The sequence below is a fragment of the Chelonia mydas genome, chromosome 24 (genome assembly GCF_015237465.2).
Source record: "Chelonia mydas isolate rCheMyd1 chromosome 24, rCheMyd1.pri.v2, whole genome shotgun sequence".
In the NCBI taxonomy this organism is placed as follows: domain Eukaryota; kingdom Metazoa; phylum Chordata; order Testudines; family Cheloniidae; genus Chelonia; species Chelonia mydas.
This window is the reverse complement of record NC_051264.2, coordinates 17973669-17994432: the sequence shown is the minus strand read 5'-3', so window position 1 is coordinate 17994432 and position 20764 is coordinate 17973669. Positions and strand designations below refer to the sequence as shown.

The window sequence follows — 20764 nt, the reverse complement described above, 5'->3', positions numbered from 1 at the left end:
GGGAATTGGCCTCAGTACACATTGGCATCACCTGATCAGCCAGTGTCCCATGCAGGGCTGTGAAATCTCCCATCTCCGGGCCCACCAGGATGTCATGGGGCAGCCCCAGCCAATGCCCCAGGGGGCAGGTATTTGGCAACCTGCCAGATAAAACCACAGCCAGATGCTTCCTCGCTGTTCTGCTCACTGCAGCAAACACCCGGCACCATGTGGGTGGCTCTGCCCCTCTGCCTGCTGTCCGTTCTCCTGGCCACAGGTGAGTCCCGTCCGTCCCCGGGCACAGGGAGCCGGAATTCACCTGGGGAACGTGCTGCTGTCGATGGCGGATTCTGGGGTCAGGATGGAATTTGTGGGTAAAACCAGCGACAGGAAAACCCGGGGCCACGTCCTCCGGCTGACTCGGGGAGAGCAGGGATTGGAGCCTGGGACTCCCACAGCGCACGCTAAGGGCCTGGCCAGCGGGTCTGAGTCCGTCTGTCCTTCCTTCTCCTCGTTGCTCCTCCAGCTCTCACCCGGGCTTGGGGTCATCCCGATGAGGAGCACCACCCCCGTCCACATGTAATCCTGCTTGGAAATGTTCCCCTGCCCATCAGCGCTGAGATTCCTGCCAGGACTCCTGGGTTCTTTCCCCGGGTTTGAAAGGGGAATGGGGGTGCAACGGGTGAGGGCTGGGAGCCAGGAAACCTCTCCTTTGAACTGACTTAGCATGTGAAGGGAGGCGTCGCTTGCCTTTGACCTTTGATTTCTTTGTACCTGTCTTGGGGCGTACGCACCCCATGGTGTCCCAGAGACTGAAGGGTTAAAGCGTGCCCTGCTAACCACAGCTGGGAGGAATAAAGGGGCTGGAAAGCCGTGGGGCAGAGCACCTGCCAGAGAGGAGGGAGCGGCTGGCTGCAAGCCCCCAGAGGTGCAGGGACGCAGAGCCCCGGGGGGAGGTAGGGAGGTGCTCCGGGCTCTGGCAGGGTGGGAGCTCCTCTGAGCCCGTTTATTTCGTTGGAGGGCCCTGAGCCGGCAGTCAGAGGATTGGGCAGGCCTGGGATCCCCCCTGCCCTGGTTGGGCTACGTGAACGTTGGGGCTGTGCCACATTTGGCCAGAGGGAGGCGCCGTCACACCCCTCACACAGACCGTTTCTGCCTTTTCTGGCTTGTAATCACTTAGCTCCTGCCCTTCCCTGGTTCTCAGTGTTGGATCTAAAGCAGGGTGTGTCTGGGACCTTCCCGTGGGCTGACAGGATCGGGGCGTCTCCTTCCAAGGAATCAGCCAGGACTTTCTAGGAGCTTGTGTTGGCCCGGAGGGCGCTGGGAGTTCTGGGCCGGGGGGTTTGCTGGGCTGGGGGGTTTGCTGGTGTCGCTCTGCAGTGTGCTTCTCGGGGGTGGGGGAGGGGGCTGGCTGCAATATAAAGGGGAGCGATTTACAGGCTGGAGCAGGGGTGGGCAAACTTTTTGGTCCGAGGGCCACAGCTGGGTATGGAAATTGTATGGCAGGCAATGACTGCTCAGGAAATTGGGGGTGAGGGGCTGAGGGCTCTGGCTGGGGATGAGGGTTGGGGGTGCAGGAGTGTGCTCCGGGCTGGGACCGAGGGGTTCAGATGGAGGGAGGGGATCAGGGCTGGGGCAGAGGGCTGGGGTGCAGGAGGGGTTCAGGGGTGCAGGCTCCGGGCGGCGCTTACCTCAAGCAGCTCCCCGAAGCAGCGGCATGTCCCCGCTCTGGCTCCTACGCCGAGGCTCTGGGCGCCACCTCGTCCGCAGGCGCCGCCCCTGCAGCTCTCATGGGCCGCAGCTCCCAGCAAGTGGGCGCTGCGGGGGTCCCTACACATAGGAGCCGGAGGGGGGACCTGCTGCTGCTTCTGGGAGCTGTGTAGAGTGGGGCAAGCCCCCCACCCCACTCCTTGGCTGGAGCACCAGAGCGGGCTAAGCCCCGGACCCCGCTCCTCGGTGGGAGCTCGAGGGCCGGATTAAACTATCTGAAGGGCCGGATGCGACCCCTGAGTGGTAGTTTGCCCACCCCTGGGGTGGAGAACTGAGGGGCCCTGGCGGGTCATGGGTCCAGGCTGTAGGCTGGGGACTGTCCCAGGGACGCCCTTTGCACGGGAGGATCAAGAGGAGAAAGAACAAAGGAGACCCCTTCCCCCTCCCCGCCTCTTTGGTCTCTGGGAGCTGAGGCTGGGATATTGGATTCAGCTCCAGCCGAGCTTAATCCAATATCCCAGCTCCCGGAGACCGGGGGTGTGTATGCCAGGACACCTGGGTTCAGTGCAGATGCGGGCAGCGGTGCGGCAACTTGTCCAAACACACACACGAGCTCTGGGGAATTTCAGTTTAGGACCCAGCTTTATTCAGTGCCTTTACTTCTGGAAATAGATAGCGTTAAATCAGGGAGTGCTGGGTGTCAGGGCTCCTGGGTTCTATCCCTGGCTCTCCGAAGGGAGTGGTGTGCCGTGGTTAGAGCGGGGTGGCTGGGAGCCAGGACTCCTGGGTTCTATCCCAGCTCTGGGAGAGGAGTGGGGGCTGATGGGGTCGAGCAGTGGGGGCTGGGAGCCCAGGCTGTCCCCAGTTCTGTCCCCACGCTGGTCTCTCAGGGGCTGCTGTGGAATACAATAAGACCCAGCGCTGTTCCCCAGCACGTCACAGTCTGTCCAGAGACACACGCGCCCCCTCCTCCCACTCTGGCTGTAATGGGCTTTGCCTGGGGCCCTGACTCCCTGGATCTTTGCAAAAGCAGTTCAGCTTCATTATCCTTTGGGCACAGATGGGGAAACTGAGGCGTGGGTGGGTGTGGGGAGAGGAGAGAGACCCACGGACCACGAGGGCATCATTCAGCTGTGGGGTGGCTCCCCCTGGCGGAGGGGGGGCAACACAGAGGGGGCGTTAGGAGAGGAATTTCACTGCCAGGAGCCCAGCCAGACTGGGCAAGATGCTGCCCAGGACGACGGGGCCCAGCATCCGCTGAGCACTGCTGGGCGTGTAACACTCAGTCTGTGCTATTGTGTAGGTGAACACTCCCGAGTTCAGAATCTCGCCCTTCTTGAGTTCGCAGGCATTCGGGGTAGCGCAGCTGCTGGCTGCAAAGGGTATCGTGATGTTATCTGCGCAGAGACAGAGACGCTGATCAGACACGGGGCATCCCAGCTCTGCTGAGCCAACATAACCACCCCCCCCACACACAACCCTGCAGCCTGGAACCCCCCCACATTGCATCTTTAGCACAGAGTGGCACCCACGATGCCAATGGTAATTAGTAGGCTTCAGAGTCAACACCTTGTTGAGACAGAACGGGCATGTGTCACCCCCTGGGTCCTGTGGGTTTGAGCCTGCCTGGAGACTCCCTGCTGGTTGCGGGGTTCTCTTGGGCCTGGGGGAAAAGGCAAGTTCTTAACTCCCATTAGCTAAGGCCTGGTGACGTAGACAGTGGGCCTGTCGGAGTTGCTCTGAATGGAGTATCAGGAACTGGTCGCTGTGACACTGGCAGGCAGGTGCCAGCTCATGTCAGAGCCTCAGGCCACTTTACTTGTGGGTCAGTGTAGGTCAAAGTGATGGTGAGGCGAGAACAGTGTCTTCGGCGCTGAAACTTCCTGAAAACGAAAGGGGCATTACTCGCATCGTTCGCACTTCTCCGCCTCCTGTCTTGATGTCACAGCAAACGCTGACACCATGTCTCCCCTGCAACTAACCGAGAAGGGTTAATTCCAAAGCAAGTGGCCACTGCGTGAGAGGACGGGCAGGTAAAGACTCAGAGGGCGTTCCTCGCTCTCCCCCACCGAAGGAAGAGCCCACGTGGGTGGGGACCCTGGCGGCTTGTTCTCTGGGAGCGGGAGCTGGAAGTTTGGCTTCAGGAAAAGATCCTGCATCTCTGGCCGGTTTGGCGTCTCCCGGGGCGGAATAGCTGGACGCAAAGACGGCGATTCCCCAGGGTTATTCGGGGCAGCCCTGAGGGACACTGGGGAACCTGGCAGGTTGCTGCCGTTGGGGCTTACAGACGGACTCCCCTGGGCATCGATTGTGCCTGCTATAACCGCGTTGACTAGCTACTAAACCTGGAGGTGGTTGACGGCAGAGTTGGCTGCCAGCGTCGCCTTTGCTGTGAGACGGAAAGTACCAGCGGAGCTGGGATAAGTGACTGGGAGCAACCTGCTGTGGGGTGAGTTTTGGTGGAAGTGACCATTGCTCATAAGTGCCGTTTGTCTGGGTGGCCAGACAGAACTGGAGCATCTCAGGCTGTCACTCCGCGGTGAGACTGGCTCAGTGAGCCAGGAAATCTCGCCTGGTGGAATCGTATCAGAGAACACGCCATCTGCTCGGGGGTCTGTCCTGGGTCTGTCAGTCCGCCCTGAGATAGGCACTCACGGTCACGAGCCGCTCCAGACAGCGTGACAGCCACCTAGCCGGGTAACTGCCCTGGACAGAAGAGAACCCCAGCCACCGGGCATGGATTTGTAACGCCCGGCGAGGGGAGGGACGGCATCCACGGGACAGCAACCGGGACCCCAGGGCAGGTCACAGCGGTGAGAGCTCAGCTGCCCGGCCCTGGGGAGCCGCATGGTGGACGTCTCTTGTTCTTCCCTGGGCGGCGGTTGCTACTTCAGGCTCATGGTGGCCAGCGAGAAGCCGGGAAGGCTGGGCTGTGCAGGCCCTGGGGCCGGCCCGCCCCTTCTGCCTGCAGTCCCACCCCTGTTCTGCCCCTTCCCCCGTGGCCCTGCCCCGGTTCCACCCACAGTCCTGTCCCAGTCCACCCACCCCCTTGCAGCCCCCCGCCCACGTCCCCAAGACCAGGAAAGATCTGTCCGGCCGCCAGCTGGGGCTGAGAGCTCTTCCAGTCCCCAGGCCACAGCCGCAGCCGGGATCCGGGCGCTGGGGCTTCCCCCGCCACCTGGCACTTCTGCCAGGCACCGGGCTTGGGGCGCAGGGGTGCCCATTTTCCAGGGGGCCCCCAATGGGCTGAGGCTGCTGGGCACAGGCCCTGACAGCCCATTGGCTAATCCACCACCGCTGCACTGCGGGTGGGGGTGCAGGCTCCCCTGGCTGAGCTGGCCTGGCAGGGCGGGGCAGGTGGGGACAGGGGGCTCTGTGTGTGGACGGAGCGGGGTTTGGGTTTAAACACGGGTCAGAGCCATGTCCACAGGGAGAGGGGGAAGCCGGCTGGCTTTGGAACAGGGGAGCGTGGCTCCAAACTCGCTTGCAAAGACACCGGCTGTGAGAAGAGGCTCTGGCCCCATTGGGAGCCTGGGGCTGAGCCTTGCCCAGAGCTGGGCCAAGTGCGTAGCCAGGTAAAGCGGGAACTGCCGGGAGGCTGCGGGGGCCTGGTCTACTGGAAATCCCGGCCCCGGGCCTCCCTTTGTCCTCGTGCCGATGGGCCCGGAGAGCCGGGGCTGGAAGGAATCCGGGACAGGCGCTCACCTTCCGAGATCTGCCCGCTGATGGAAATGCACTGGCTGGCACGGCCCTCGCACTGCAGGGTCTCCGTGCTGGAACAGCTGCTCTGACCCGGGGCAATGCAGATCGGGCACCGGCCTCCCGTGTAGACGGTGTTGATGATCGGCCCTGCAAGACCCCCAAAGAGAGGGTCAGTGGGGGTTGACGGGCTGGGCTGCGGACAGGTGCCTTCTCTACTTTGTTACCACTTATTTCTAGCACAGCAATAGCTGAGATCAGGGACCCCGTTGTGCCAAGAGCTGCACAGACTCCCCAGAGCAGGGGCCCTGATTGCACTGGGCACTGCATAGATCCCCCCCAGCCTGCTACTGGGGGCCCCCCATTGTGCCAGGCACTGCACGCCTCCCTCCCCTGAGATCAGGGTCCCCCCTATGGCACCAGGTGCTACCCGGGACCGCACCCTTCTCCAGAAAAAAAACTTTTTCCGAACCAGTTTGACACTCAGTCGTTCCCTGGGCCACTGGGAACAAGCAGGGAGGGATACAGAGACGTAGAGACAGAAGGGAACCAGGTATTGCAGCTGTTCGTAGAGCAGGTCTGGGATTGAATCTTCACAAAGACCCCGTTCCCGAAGAAGAGGGAGACGTTCCTGGGCGTGGCGGAGGATACACAGGAGAAGGAATAGCCTGCATTTTCCTTCGGTTCTGGTTAGAAGCAAAACAGTAACAAAAATTATTTACAGATGAAACCAGCGCCCCGAGGGCTGGTGATTCCTGGGAGCCACCTCACGCCTGCACTGGTAACAGGAGACAGGATCTGGTGAGGAGGGAAATAAAGCAGGGTTTCCATTTTAATTTCTGGTGCCAGCGTCCCCCCTTTCCCGTCCGGTCCCCGCAGGCCTCGGGCTCGTGGAGGTGGCCTTGCCTGGGTTGATCTCACTCCCCCGTTAAAGCCAGTGCCTGGGATCGGTGCTGGCAGGGGCAGGGTGCACCGGCCAGTGTCTGCAGCAGTTTGGGGTGCAGAGGGATGCAACAAAGTGGGAATTGAGCTCCTATTTCTATGATGCAGTGGAGTGCCTTAGTTTCCCTCTGTGCTTTGCAAGGCTGTGGAGGGCACGCCCCTCCATCCATCCCCCTGCACACCTGTGATGAAGTGGGACTGTTCTTAATGTTTCCTCTGAATAGTGTGGGGGTGCCTCAGTTTCCCCTAGGAAGTTCTTAAGTATCTAGGTGGTGGGGTAAGGGTGTATGATCGCTGCAGAGCTCTAGAGGGCAGGTGTGTGCAGGATGTCATGGAGTCCCTGGGCGATGCTCTGGAACTGCTCCCCATGAAGCCAGGCAGGACTCTGGGGAAGTCTCCTTTCTGGGAGCAGCCTGTCTGCAGGACACACAGCTCCCCCGGCTCCACCTTCCTGGGTCTGACCTCGGAGCATTCAGCCTCCTCTGCCCTTCCGTGCACTTCCTACAGCAATTCCGCTCAGGTGCGGCTCCTGGGGAAGCCAGAGGGTCCTGCCCCCCAACTCCGCAGTCAGACAGGACTCTCAGCCAGCCAGGAAAACAGAAGGTTTATTAGACGACAGGAACATGGTCTAACACAGAGCTTGTCGGTGCAGAGAACAGGACCCCTCAGCTGGGTCCATTTTGGGGGGCAGTGAGCCAGACAACCCCGCCTGCCCTTCACTCCATGTCCCAGCCAGCCCCAAACTGAAACTCCCTCCAGCCTCCCCTCCCCTGGGCTTTGTCCCTTTCCCGGGCCAGGAGGTCACCGGATTCCTTTGTTCTCCAGCCCTTTAGCTCTCACCTTGCAGGGGGGAAGGGCCCAGGCCATCAGTGGCCAGGAAACAGGGTGTCAGCCATTGTCTGTGTCCAGACCCCTGCACACACCTGCCCTCTAGGGCTCTGCAATGATCATACCCCCTTATCCCACCCCCTAGATACTTAAGAACTGCGTAGGGGAAACTGAGGCACCCCCACACTATTCAGAGGAAACATTAAGAACAGTCCCACTTCGTCACACAGGAGTCTGGACACAGAGAATGGCCGACACCCTGTTTCCTGGCAACTGATGGCCTGGGCCCTTCCCCCCTGCAAGGTGAGAGCTAAAGGGTTGGAGAACAAAGGAATTAGGTGACCTCCTGGCACGGGAAAGGGGAAAGCCCAGAGGAGGAGGGGCTGGAGGGAGTTTCAGTTTGGGGCTGGCTGGGGAGTGGAGTGAAGGGGAGACGGGGTTGTCTGGCTCACTGCCCCCCAAAATGGACCTGGCTGAGGAGTCCTGTTCTCTGCACCCACAAGCTCTGTGTTAGACCATGTCCCTGTCATCTAATAAACCTTCTGTTTTACTGGCTGGCTGAGAGTCCCATCTGAGTGCGGAGTTGAGGGGCACGACCCTCTGGCTTCCCCGGGATCCCGCCTGGGCGGACTCGCTGTGGGAAGCGCATGGAGGGGCAGAGGAGGCTGAATGCTCCGAGGTCAGACCCAGGAAGGTGGAAGCCGGGTGAGTTTTGTGTCCTGCAGACAGGCTGCTCCCAGAAAGGAGACTTCCCCAGAGTCCTGCCTGGCTTTGTAGGGAGTATGTCCAGAGCATCGCCCAGGGACTCCCTGACAACACCCATCCTTCCATCCGTCCATCCTTCTACATGTCCACCCTTCCCCCCACACACCCATCCATCCATTCCCCTACGAGACTGTCTGTCCATCCATCCATCTGCCTTCACGCCTGTCCATCCATTCCCCCACACACCTGTCAAGGTTCCTTCCCCACTCTGAACTCTAGGGTACAGATGTGGGGACCTGCATGAAAACCTCCAAAGCTTACTTTTACCAGCTTCGGTTAAATCTTCCCCAAGGTACAAATTAATTTACCCTTTGCCCTTGGATTTCCACTGTCACTACCAAACTTTATCTGGGTTTACTGGGGAATGTAGTTTGGACACATCTTTTCCCCCCCAAATCCTCCCAACCCTTGCACCCCACTTCCTGGTTAAGGTTGGTAAAAATCCTCACCAATTTGCATAGATGACCACAGATCCAAACTCTTGGATCTTAGAATGATGAAAAAGCATTCAGTTTTCTTACAAGAAGACTTTTAATAGAAGTAAATAATCACCTCTGTAAAATCAGGATGGTAGATACCTTACAGGGTAATTAGATTCAAAACATAGAGAATCCATCTAGGCAAAACCTTAAGTTACAAAAAAGACACACAGACAGGGATAGTCATTCTATTCAGCACAGTTCTTTTCTCAACCATTTAAAGAAATCATAATCTAACACATACCTAGCTAGATTACTTACTAAAAGTTCTAAGACTCCATTCCTGTTCTGTCCCCAGCAAAAGCAGCATACAGAGAGACACAGACCCCTTGTTTTTCTCCCTCCTCCCAGCTTTTGAAAGTATCTTCTCTCCTCATTGGTCATTTTGGTCAGGTGCCAGCGAGGTTACCTTTAGCTTCTTAACCCTTTACAGGTGAGAGGATTTTTCCTCTGGCCAGGAGGGATTTTAAAGGGGTTTCCCCTTCCCTTTATATTTATGACAGTCTTATTAGAATGTTGTTTACTTTACAGTACGGTCAAAACATGAGGGGGTAAACAGCCTCAAAAGAAAAAGGAAAGAGACGACAGAAAAGAAAAATTCACCAGTATCAGTGACGGATGGATGGATGAAGCCGGGTAAATATATTTTGCTTATTAGTCTGGTTAATTTATGAGGTTTTGTATTTTAAGTAAATACATAGGTGTGGGTGAGAAAGCTGGCAAAGTTACGTTTTTGTAAAAAATGCATTTTTCCCCCCTGCCCCAGTCAGTCACGTGCAGCCCTTCTGACAAAGCTGTAGTGGGAGCTACAAGGACACAACCCCGAGAACCACCAAAGAACCAGGAATCTGCTCTGAGACCTTTAACAAGGCAAAACAGCACAAGAGTGCAGATGAAGCATCAGGCCAGTCCAAACCTCATTTACGTCAAAGCCAAGGACAAAACAAAACACTCTGGTGAAAAACATCCATGCAAACACAACTCCAGTTCCTCAGCGGCCACCGCCACACGGAGCCCTGAGAAAACTGTGAGCGAAAACGCCCACATTCACAAACCCAGAGCACGCACTCTAGGGGCTCTGAATGTGCGCAGAAACACACACATTCACAAACCCGGAGCAGGCGCTCTAGGGGTTGTGAATAAAAAACCAAGGATTGATAAGCCATTCTCCCAAAACCATAAGCTTGTCACAGGTCCCCCATATTCTAGTATTTTGGAAGAGTTTGATGCTTCATTGAGAAAACTGATGGATGCTGTATCCTCGGGGGGTCTAAAACAACGGCATTCTCAAAAGATTTGGAAAATCTCAAGGGTGCACATCAGCTCATGTGTAAACAAAAGGGCGGACAGCGCTTCGGGGACAAACAGATGGCTGCCAAAAAGTTCCAGGCCAGGGTCGCTGTAAAAATTTTAAAAAGGGCTAAAGAGGTAATGAGGAAAAAAACCCAAAAAGAGATGCCCCCTACCGGAGGCTCTCAAACTGGCCTGTCTGAAAATGGGGAGGCGAAATCAGACTCTGGTTTAGAAAATTCCCCAGAGGGCTCTCTAGACGGGGCCCCATCTGCTCCCAATGACCCTCACGGAGGCGTCTCAGAGTCTGACTCTCCATTAGTATGGGATGTAGAAGATGCCACTGATGGTTCCATAGAGGAACCCCCAAGTAACCCTGAAAATGCAGAGGTGTATATGGAGAGAGTGAGAAGTTGGCAACGTGAATTACCTAGATTTGGGGGGTCGGTGTATTGTGAGGAGGTTCGTTTGTCAATCTTGAGCAAATAAATTCAGCTCAACAGGTATCAACAGAGGGATACAGCTAGATCTTGATGACATTAATGGTAGGGTAGGCCCTGATGATTCTGTACAGTTACGTTTAGAGAGCCGTCATTGAACTGACCCTTTGTTTTCAGTCAGAAGAACGAGGGATGAGCCGTCCGCTGAGGATTTCTTAAACCAGACCTCAAAGCTGCTACAGAGCAATAGAGGATTGCATGTCGATGGGACATTGTGCCTCGTTGTGACAGTTGTAAAAAATAGGGGTGGGGGCACTCGTAGAGTTATAAATTCTATCCTTAGTAGTCAAATTATTCCAAAAAAGAGACAATGTTTAGTAGACCTGACTTACACTGGTACCAATTTCTATGTTTTGCAGGTGGGCTCTTGGCCATCATGGCCGGTCATAAACCTACGGATGCGGAATTGTTAGCAGAGGCTAGAAAGTTGCATGAGAAACTGGGGTGGTGAGATCCAAAAAAGGTTCTGCTCAGTGACGTAGCAAAGTTTGAACAGCATTTAGGAGTTAACATACAGGTGGTGCTGTATGCAGTGAAAGGTGGCTGGGTTTTTTTAAAACGGGGGGCCCTGTGTACCCTAAGACTTATTTCATCCTGTTGCACGATGAACATTACTATGGGGTTCTGGCGTGGGGGTGCCGCTGAGGTGTCCTAGCTGTAGACTGTTTTGTCGGTCCAAAGAGTGTTTAGACAGACATGTCCACTGTGCATCAAAAAAACCAGTTGAATGCTTGTTTAAAACTTTGTGTGATCAGTGTCAGTCGTACGTGGACAAGCGGCACCGGTGTAAAGGGAGGCGCTGTAAGCAGGGGCAGGGTTTGATCGTTGGAGATATAGACAGTCACCTCTGTTTTATGGACAGCCTTAGGAAGCCCGAATCCTCAGAAAAGTATATTTTTTAGGATTTTGAATGTACGCAGGAGACTGGGTTGCATGTGCCCAATTACATTTTTGCGATGTCCCTAAAGCCAGAACAATCCTGGGAACTGAAGGGTGACGAATGTCTTTCTATGTTTGTTAAGACCTTTATTGGCAAAGAGTTCCGGGACTACACGTTCCTAGCGCACAAAGGTTCCCAAGGTTATGATGCGTACTTCAGCGTTAGACAGTTACTGAAGGAAAAGATGTGCATAGACCTGATCACTCAGGGTAGTAAACTCATGTGTGTAGAAGTTAAGGCCCTGGGCATTCGTTTTATAGACTCTTTACACTTCTTGCCCATGAAGCTTAGCAAGCTCCGGCAGGCGATGGGGTTTGAAGGTTGCAAAGGGTATTTTCCACAGTTTTTAACACTTTAGAAAATCAAAATTATGTGGGGCCTATGCCTGGTGTGGAGCACTATGGTGTAGAAAGCATGATGCCCAGGGAAAAAGCAGAGTTTCTCGACTGGTATCAAGACCACAGCTCTGAGACTTTTGACCTGCAGAAAGAGCTTGCGTATTACTGTCAGCAGGATGTAAAAATTTTGAGACAGGCTTATATGCTATACTGAAAAGAAATGATGAAAATGGCGGAGAAGGGCAATATAGTAGAGAGAGAACCTGGTAAATTCACCGAGAGAAAACGGTGTATAGATCCATTCCGGCACATAACGCTGGCATCTGTCTGCATGGCTATGTACAGGTTTATGTTTTTGGAGCCTAACACGGTAGCTCTTCTCCCTCCAGACAACTATCACAGACAGAAAAAGATATTCAACTCCATCTATTGAGTGGCTGTTGTATACCTCTCAAAAAGAAAATATACAAATACGGCACGCTTTACAGGGTGGGGAACTACAGGTAGGCCCCTACTTTGTAGACGGTTATGCCAATGTTGATGGGGTAGACACAGCCTTTGAGTTTAATGGGGGGTTTTTTCACGGTTGCGTCACCTGTCATTGTGAAAAAGCACAAAACCCTATGATGGGTACAACTTTTGGATTTCTTTATTACATGATGCAGCTCAAGACCGACTATCTAAAACGACTTGGTTTTGTGGTGAGGACTCTTTGGGAGCACGAGTGGGAGGTGATGAAAGAAACAGACAGGGAGCTTGTGAGCTTTTTAAACCGAGCCCAGTTACCCCAGCCTCTCATGCCTAGGGATGCTCTTTTTGGGGGGAGGACAAACGCTCTACGTCTATAGTATAAACCTAACCCCGGCGAAGAAATCCACTATTATGATTTTACCAGCCTGTACCCTTTCGTAAACAAAACCAAAGACTATCCTACTGGACACCCCGATATAGTTTATGACAAATTTGGACCCCTTGCAAATTATTTTGGAATTGCAAAAGTTAAAGTGTTCCCTCCACGAGGCCTCTTTTTCCCATTGTTACCTGTCAGAGTGGGTGGCAAGCTTATGTTCCCACTATGCCAAACCTGTGCGGAAACCGAGCAGCGGGAGACCTGCACCCATACTGATGAGGAGAGGGCCATCCTGGGGACTTGGTGCACGGTGGAATTGAATGCTGCCATAGCGAAGGCGTACGTGGTGGCTAAAATCTAGGAAATCTGGCATTTTAATGAAACATCTAATGAACTCTTTTCAGAGTACATAAAATTACACCTCCGCCAGAAACAAGAGGCTTCAGGGTATCCCAGCTGGTGCACAGATGAAGAAAAACAAAATAAGTATGTTAATGATTTCTACCAGCAAGAAGGTGTGCATTTACGCCAACACGAGATCAGGCTAAACCCCGCTAAACGCCAAATTGCTAAGCTGTTTTTAAATTCTCTATGGGGTAAATTCGGCCAAAGAACCAAACTACCCAGTACCAGCATTGTGAGAGACCCTGACGAACTCTTTCCGTACCTGTTTTCTCCCAACTATGAGGTTTTGTCCTGTGAGTTTACCGATGATGAAACAGCGTGCGTATCTTGGAAGCACGCAATGGACCGTTATTCTGTCTCTGGCAATACCAATGTTTTCATAGCCTGTTTCCCCACCGCTTATGGCCGCTTAGAGCTATACAACCTCCTAGACGGGTTGCAAGAGCGGTGCCTGTACCCCGACCCTGACTCGGTGATATTTTTGAAAAGGGAGGGGGCTTGGAATCCCCCTCTGGGGGATTAGTTAGGGGACCTCACGAGCGAGATCCCGCCAGATCAACACATCACCCAGTTTGTGTCGGCAGGTCCCAAAACATACGGGTATAAGCTGTCGGGAGGAAAGTTCTGTATGAAGGTCAAAGGTATTACCCTGAACGCAGCAAACTGTGAAAAGATCAACTTTGACAGTTTGAAAGATCTAGTCCTGGACTATTGCACGGGCCTGTGAGAAAACCCCTCAAAAAAGACAGAGGTGCAGCAGCCCTCGATTGTAAGAAACAAAAAACAGTGGCAAATAGAGACAAAAACCGTTAAAGAAACACAGAAAGTCGTTTACAACAAGAGGGTCCTAGGAGAAGGATTTAAAACCCTGCCCTACGGCTTTTGAAAAATGGATACCAGGTGGAAACACCCCTTTTCTGCAATTCTCGCGGGGCCTAGAAACTGCGGGAAAAGTTACTTTCTAACAAATGCATTGGATAATGCCAAACAAACATTGTCTGTTACGCCTGACACTATTGTGTGGTGTTACAGTTGTTGGCAACCTCTGTGTAAAGAACTGCTCTGTAAATATCCCTTTCTCAATTTTGTGGAGGGGCTGCCTGATGCTTTTGACGATGACCGTTTGTTTCCTACCAATAAAGTAAACATGATTGTGCTATATGATCTGATGAACTCTGCCTGTGAAAGTGATGAAATTGAGAAAGCCTTTACCAAGTACGTTCATCACAGGAACCTGAGCATTATGTATATCGTTCAGAACGTATTTTGCCGGGGAAAAAATAGTTGCGCTATTAACCTAAACACAAAGTACATGGTTCTGTTCAAAAACCCCAGGGATAGATTACAAATTGCTACACTCGCTCGGCAAATGTACCCCGGCAAAGCTCAGTTCTTTCTAGAAGCTTTTGAGGATGCTACAAAAAGGCCTTATGGCTACCTGGTGGTGGTGGATTTAAATGCTTCCACACCAGAAGCTTATAGACTAAGAACTGGTCTTTTCCCTCCAGACTGGCCGGCAGTTTATACATTAAAAAGAACAACAGCTGGGTAGAAAAAGAGATGAATTATTGGCAGGCCCCTTTTTAACAGCCGGGGCTGCTGACTGAAAACATGTCTAGCTGTGTGAAGAGAAACCTGGGCCTTTTCAAATTACTTAGCAAATCGTCCCCGCAGCAAAGGAGGGCTATACTGTGCTCGGCCTCTGACGATCTAGTAGCGGCCATCTCAGAAATAGCGCTCAATACCGTAAAAGGAAACGTACCTTTGACACAGAATCAAGTGTGTGTGCTGAAAAAGAAACACACGCTTATAAAAACTTTGTGTAATAAAAGGGTTTCACTTACAAGAAAGAAGCATCTGGTGCAGCAGTCTGGGGGGTTTATCGGACCACGGTTAAGTTTTGCTATCCCTCTGATCACGGGGCTTTTAACTAATCAATAATGGAGTATGCAGAAAAAAATGTACCTGGTGCCTAGTCACCAGCTGGAGCAATTAAGGGCTTCCCCTCCAGCAGAGGAAAATATCAGAACGACCGCAACACGCTTACTGGATGCTGAAATGAAGTCTGTTCTTCAAAGAACTGACTTAGGTGAATATGAAAAGGCTAAACTTTCCAGCACCGTGCTTCAAAGGTACCTAACGTACGTGAAGCAGAGCGATGTGGATAAAGGAAAAATAAGTCTGTTTCTACCAGAACAGGAACAGAGTGTGACTGCCAAACCCTCAGAAACACCAAAGACCGCAGACTCTGTTGCTCAGGAGGTGTTGGATAACGTGAATAAGCGTTATAAGAAAAATGCATTCGTATTGCTAAATAAGCTGGGCCAGGATAAAAATCTCTCTTCATGGAACGATAAAGGGTCGTTTGTGTACAAGGGCTCTGTGGTTAATGGTTCTAACATGCTCGACTTAGTCAGGGCCGTCACCCAGACGTAAGAAAAACACGCAGTGATAGCCGCAGGCGACGGAGCTGAGGTCTTGTAATTGTCTGTTGTGAAACACAATGTTTGTGGCATTTTTGTTTAAAAATTTCATCATGCGTTTAGGAAAGAACACACTGTTTGGGGGATGCCCATATGAATCAAAAAACTCTCCAAGGTTGGTTGGTATCTGTTCACCATCCACATACAAGGCCACAAAATTAATATCGTAATGCTTCAAATGAAAGGGATTTTTTAGTGTAACTTCCGCTAAAGGCATCATTATCCACAAACCCTAGGACAAGCATTTTGGGTAACTGTCCCAAAAACAGGTTCTCCTGGTTACTGACCCCGCTGCCCGCAGGGATGCTAAACACTTTCATTCCCACACGGTCCACAGGGTATTTAGCATGAGCGGTAAGCAGGGCCTCAGAGTGCCCAGACGAGTGCTCGGGGCCACTCGTACTTTCTTCACCAAAAGGGATGCTGACAGAATGCGCAGTTTAAAACTTTCGGTTCCACTGCCCATTAAACAGAAAGCATCTTTACTGCGCGTCAGTTGAATTTTCACATCCACTCCATTCAACCATCGTTTTTCTTGAAAAAACAGGTCGCTGTGTAGATGACCCGGAAGCTCTACTGTTCTGCGTTGGGCAGTCAGCTTTGCACGCCTCACAAACCCTAGATTCTCGCCATCCGACCCCATTTCTTCCTGTTGTCGGGCAGGGTCTTTGTAAAAGAGGCCAGCGGAAAATTGTGTGGCCAGGGTGTCGTCGCTGTAATTGAGCACCGATTCTTTAAAGGCCCTGTGAGGGTAACAGTTGTTGCTTTGGCTGACGAGGCGGTCTCCCAGCGTGACATCCAGCTGACTAAACATAGAGGCCACGGGGTAATTCACCAGGCCCACCTCGGCGTCCGCGGTGAGCTCAGTTCCATCTCCTTTTCCAATCTTGCAACACAGGTACAGCAGTGTGTTGTTTAAATCCATATAATCTGCGCCATTCCCTGCTATAAAAACGTCAATGGGGGCAGACTCTGTAACGGCCCACAGAGGTGGCACCTCGATGTAGATGCTTTTCTCCATGCTGGTCTGGCGGAGGAGCTATTTGGAACAAGTCTAGTTCGGATTTCGTGCGCTCTTCAGAACCGCAGTGAACAAAAGCCATGTTGATTCAAATATATCTCTTTTATCAGGCAGCAAGCGTTTCCTCTTTTGCCCCGGCTTCCTCTTGGACTTTCGCTTGTACTGACCCTGCGGGTCAAAGCCCTTCTTTTAAAGGGTTTCGGGGGGGCCTGTGCATCGCGGGTATGACGCATTTCTCTTTCTCTTCTTCCTCCTTTTAATGTACATCAGCCCCAATCCTTCCTGTGAAGCTGTGTTCCCCACCTTCTCCAGAACAGCGCGGGAGACATGACCTACCACGTCTTTAGCTATGTTTTGAGTGGCAGTTTTTACGTGGGGTTTAATAATCTCTAAGCGGTACGGCTTTTCGAAAGAGGCTACGGAATATTCCACCCACGCCTGCCCCATACATCACGGGGGCCTCATGATATCCAGGAAGGGCATATCCCGCCTGGGCTTTGGAACAGTTCCTGCAGATGTTGGGGTCGCCATAATTTTTTAGGATCGCCATAATAGTGTTTTGCTTTTTAGAAAACGCACTCTCTCCGGGGACGCAGGTGTAGCTTGATGATCACCTTGCCAAAGCGAAATGAGACGCTTCTGTTCTGATCTTCTTTATTTCAATGGGAACGGTGTCGATGTGGTGTTTACTGATAGGGACCTAATGAGGTTTATCGTAGGTGATGGTGACAAACTCGTTGTTCCTTCCTTGGACGGGGACACAACGTAACAGGGGAACAGAAAAGTCTCCCACAAACTGATGTTCTACGATATCCGTGTACAGATACTAGGAATTAAAACCCCCTGTAATGTCTGCCAAGAAAGGGAATTTTTGGATGCTGCGTTTGGGGCCCAAGCCCAGGATGTTAGCTAGCTCCCCGCTGGTAGAAAACATATAAGTAAAAGCGGCGGATTTAAGTCTAATTTTTCTACCCACAGGGTCATAGTTCATGACCATCTCAGGCGGTCCGGGGTGACGAGCCATGGTACTGTCCTTATGATCCAGTCGTAGGATGAAACTCCACGCCATATCTCCAAAGGTGATTTCAAAAGGGGTGTCGTCGTTGATAGTGTTCCAGCTGTGCGGGTTTTGTATTTCCACTAACCCCACCTCCCAGGAATCCAGGAGATCCAAGGGCTTCATTAGCCATATTGTGAAGTTCGAGCTGGTATTTGGGGAAAAACTGCAGAGCTGGCATTGCTGGGCAAAGTAACGTAAAACCCGCTGTCGCTCATTTTCTCTGTCTTTGTAGGAGGAATAACTTTTGTTTGTTTTTGTTGTTTGTCTGTTGTTTGTGTCTAAATGTCACAGAGTTGAGAAGCTTTCACCCCGCTGTTAAACTTATCAGGCCACCCCAACCATTTCACCAGTAGTTGCTTTTTTCTCCCTTTTCCTTTCTCCGCTAGAACTTTTTCAATCCTGTAAATCCTGTCTCGTTTGGTGTTTACTTTTTGTAATTCTTCAGGGTAAAAAGATCCAGGAACTGTCTCACCCTCGTAGTCTTTTAATCGGTATACAGGTCTCTGACCCCTGGTTAAGGCTTCATCCACTATGACTATCTCATCGGTAAATGTCTGTTCATAACCTTTTTCAAAAGCTCCTTTGGTTTTAGATAGTCTCACGTGGTCGCCTTTTCTAAAAGGGGCAACAACCACTTTTATTTTAAAACCATCGCCATAAACCCTTTTCCATACCTTCAGAGAATTGGAAGGGTTAACATCAGCGGGTCTGGTACGTATAGTTCTGTGAAAGCTCTGATTGTAACTCTTTATAAAGTCAGGTAACACATCGATGTAGCGAAAGGTGTAATGGGCTGTAAAATATCTCCACATCCTAGTTTTTAAAGTTCTGATAGATCGCTCCACAACCCCTGCTTTGACTTCATTATTAGTAACAAAATGGGGAATGCCATGCCGTTTTAACAATCTGCTTAAGGGTTTGTTTAAAAATTCTTTCCCCCGATCGGTTTGTGATTTTTGAGGCACACGCCCTTCGCTAAAAATAGCTTGAAAGGCCTTGGATACCTCACCACTCGTCTTGTCTCTCAGGCCTAAGGCCCAGGCATATTTGGATAGAATGTCTACCACTGTTAAAATGTACTTAAAATTGCTGTTGTGTTTGGAGAACGGGTGCATATCCACCCAATCTGCCTGCCATTGCGCATCCACATCTGAAACAATGGTCTTGTTTCTTTTAAAACGTATTCGAACCGCTTTGTGTAAAGTATAAGCATCCTGGTCTGAAAGCCAAGCTGTTACTTGTCTTCTATTTGAAGTTTTACTCTGCTTTTTGGCCACTTGAAAAAGAGGGTTCACCCCGCCAAAACTCCCAGCTTCCCCGGGGGTGTAATATATTTTCTTTAACAGAGCCGCCTGTGGAGACATGACTGTTCCTGGTACCATCTTTTACTAACACAAGTGTGGGTGGGGGACAACATTCATATCAACACATTTAAATAAGTTTTATTAATCGCCTGGTTTAACACAACCTTTTACAACCGCCCGTAAAAATGGACGCCATGAGTCCTAACATGAGGGTGTCTGTGCTGGTTCATTCTTCCATTTTGTCCTTTTCCTCTTGAGATCTGTGTCTCAGACATGAGCAAAAACAGCTGATGCATGATACATTTACTCCCACGGGGCTACCGATGTGTAAGTTCTCAAAGGCCTCCAGAAAGGCATCATCGAGCTGTCGAGAGATTTTTTCAAAAAAGAAACAGCGTAAGCACCCCACTGCTTGGTTTTTGCTTTACACAATCCCTGGTTCCTAGCCCCCATTACACCCCCCCACCCCGACCGTCACTTCTTAAACATTCATTTACCCGAGCCACGTCTTTTGCATTCACCTTGTCCGCCCGTAACTCCCCCAAGCCATGATCACCTTCCACCTCTCGGGGGGTGGACAACAAGAGGCCACCACGCCCATCACGGTGCCTCACAAGCAGCTGGGTTTCGGGGTCGGTTTCCGGTGTGTCCATCAACGGCTGGGCCAAAGGGTCCTTCTCAGAACTCTCGCTGATGTCGCGCTTTCTCCACACAAGTCCAAAGGCCCTCGGGGCTAAAACAAAGTCCGAAGTTCCCACGGGGCTGGTAAAGGAGTCCATGTTTCCACGATTTCTAAAACACGCGCTCTTGGTAAAAGACAGCCTCTTCTGCCAGACGCTGGGACTTATGGGGTGATGGAGCTGCGCTCTGACTGGCAGAGGGGTCACACGCCCCTCATCTGGGTGGTTCACCCCATCCCAGAACCTGCCCTATTTTGGTCAAATCAGCTCTTGGGGTGGCCTGATTGGTAGACGTTGGTGGGAAGAGGAGTTGTTAGACGGGTCACACAAATCATTTCCAGATGGGTCACCCCGCCCCGGAACTCATCCTGATTGGTCAAATCTCCTCTTGGTCCTATCGGGACAAAACCCCTCCTGATTGGTAGAGGGTGGGAGGAGGAGTTGTTAGAGGGGTCACACGACCCATTTCCGGAGAGGACACCCCGCCCCGGAACTCACCCTGATTGGTCAAATCTCCTCTTGGGGGAAGCCCTACAGGGGCGAAACCTCTCCTGATTGGTAGAGGGAAGTGGGAGGAGTAGTTAGAGGGGGTCACATGATATACCTTGCTTCCGGTCATGTGGCAGCCATGACCCTGGAAGTAATACCCCATGGGGCGGGACTTCCAGTGAAGGGGGCAGTGGTCAAGGGGTGGGGTTAAGGGGTCAAAGGGTGGGGTGGGTGTCACAAGACACACCTTGCTTCAGGTCTTGCGGCAGCCTTGACCCCGGAAGTAATACACCATGGGGAGGCACTTCCGGTGGGGGGTCAAGGGGTGGGATTAAGGGGTCAAGGGGCGGGGTTAGTGTTTGATTGACGGTAGGGCCCTCATACTACTGAGGTTACCTTTAGCATCTTAACCCTTTACAGGTGAGAGGATTTTTCCTCTGGACAGGAGGGATTGTAAAGGAGTTTACCCTTCCCTTTACATTTATGACAACAGGTAAAAGTGTTTTGTCTCTGGCCACGAGGGATTTTATAGCACCGGGGACAGAAAGGTGGTTCCCCTTCCCTTTATATTTATGACAGGTCCTTTCTTATGTTATTATAAAAATACATAAGTGTCACGGCCACACTGTGACTGACAAAGAGCTTCCTTTCTCATTTCCACCGTGTAATTATAAAATAACTCCACTGGGATATAAATATTGTTCTTACAGTTCAGTGGATAGTACATAGGGCTGCACAAACAAGTCATTGTGTCAGGAAATTTTAGCTCGTACTGACTTCACTAGTGCTTTTTATCTGTCCTGTCGGAAAACAAGATAAACATCAAGATGAGCTGATGTACCCCCCTGGAAGATCTGTGTGTACCCCTGGGGTACACGGACCCCTGGCTGAGAACCGCTGATCTGCACTAATGCACAAGGGAATTGGCCTCAAGACACATTGGCATCACCTGATCATCCAGTGTCACATGCAGAGCTGTGAAATCTCCCATCTCCGGGCCCA

At 51.8% G+C, this 20764-nt stretch overlaps 2 long non-coding RNA genes across 3 annotated transcripts; both read right to left on the bottom strand.

Moving 5' to 3' along the window:
• Positions 1 to 2348: 2348 nt before the first annotated feature.
• Positions 2349 to 8731, bottom strand: LOC114018489. 2 transcript variants are annotated; one of them, XR_006287390.1, is made up of 4 exons: positions 8664 to 8731; positions 5861 to 6074; positions 5395 to 5538; positions 2349 to 3086 (listed from the first exon to the last, which is right to left on the bottom strand). It is a non-coding gene; the product is annotated as an uncharacterized LOC114018489 (long non-coding RNA). The 2 variants fall into 2 exon arrangements; XR_006287391.1 differs by lacking the exon at positions 2349 to 3086 and adding an exon at positions 3296 to 3666 and having other exon boundaries at positions 8664 to 8717.
• Positions 8732 to 8768: 37 nt separating this feature from the next.
• On the bottom strand, positions 8769 to 20265 carry LOC122463763. The gene is made up of 2 exons (XR_006287392.1): positions 20159 to 20265; positions 8769 to 8811 (listed from the first exon to the last, which is right to left on the bottom strand). It is a non-coding gene; the product is annotated as an uncharacterized LOC122463763 (long non-coding RNA).
• Between the last annotated feature and the right edge of the window lie 499 nt (positions 20266 to 20764).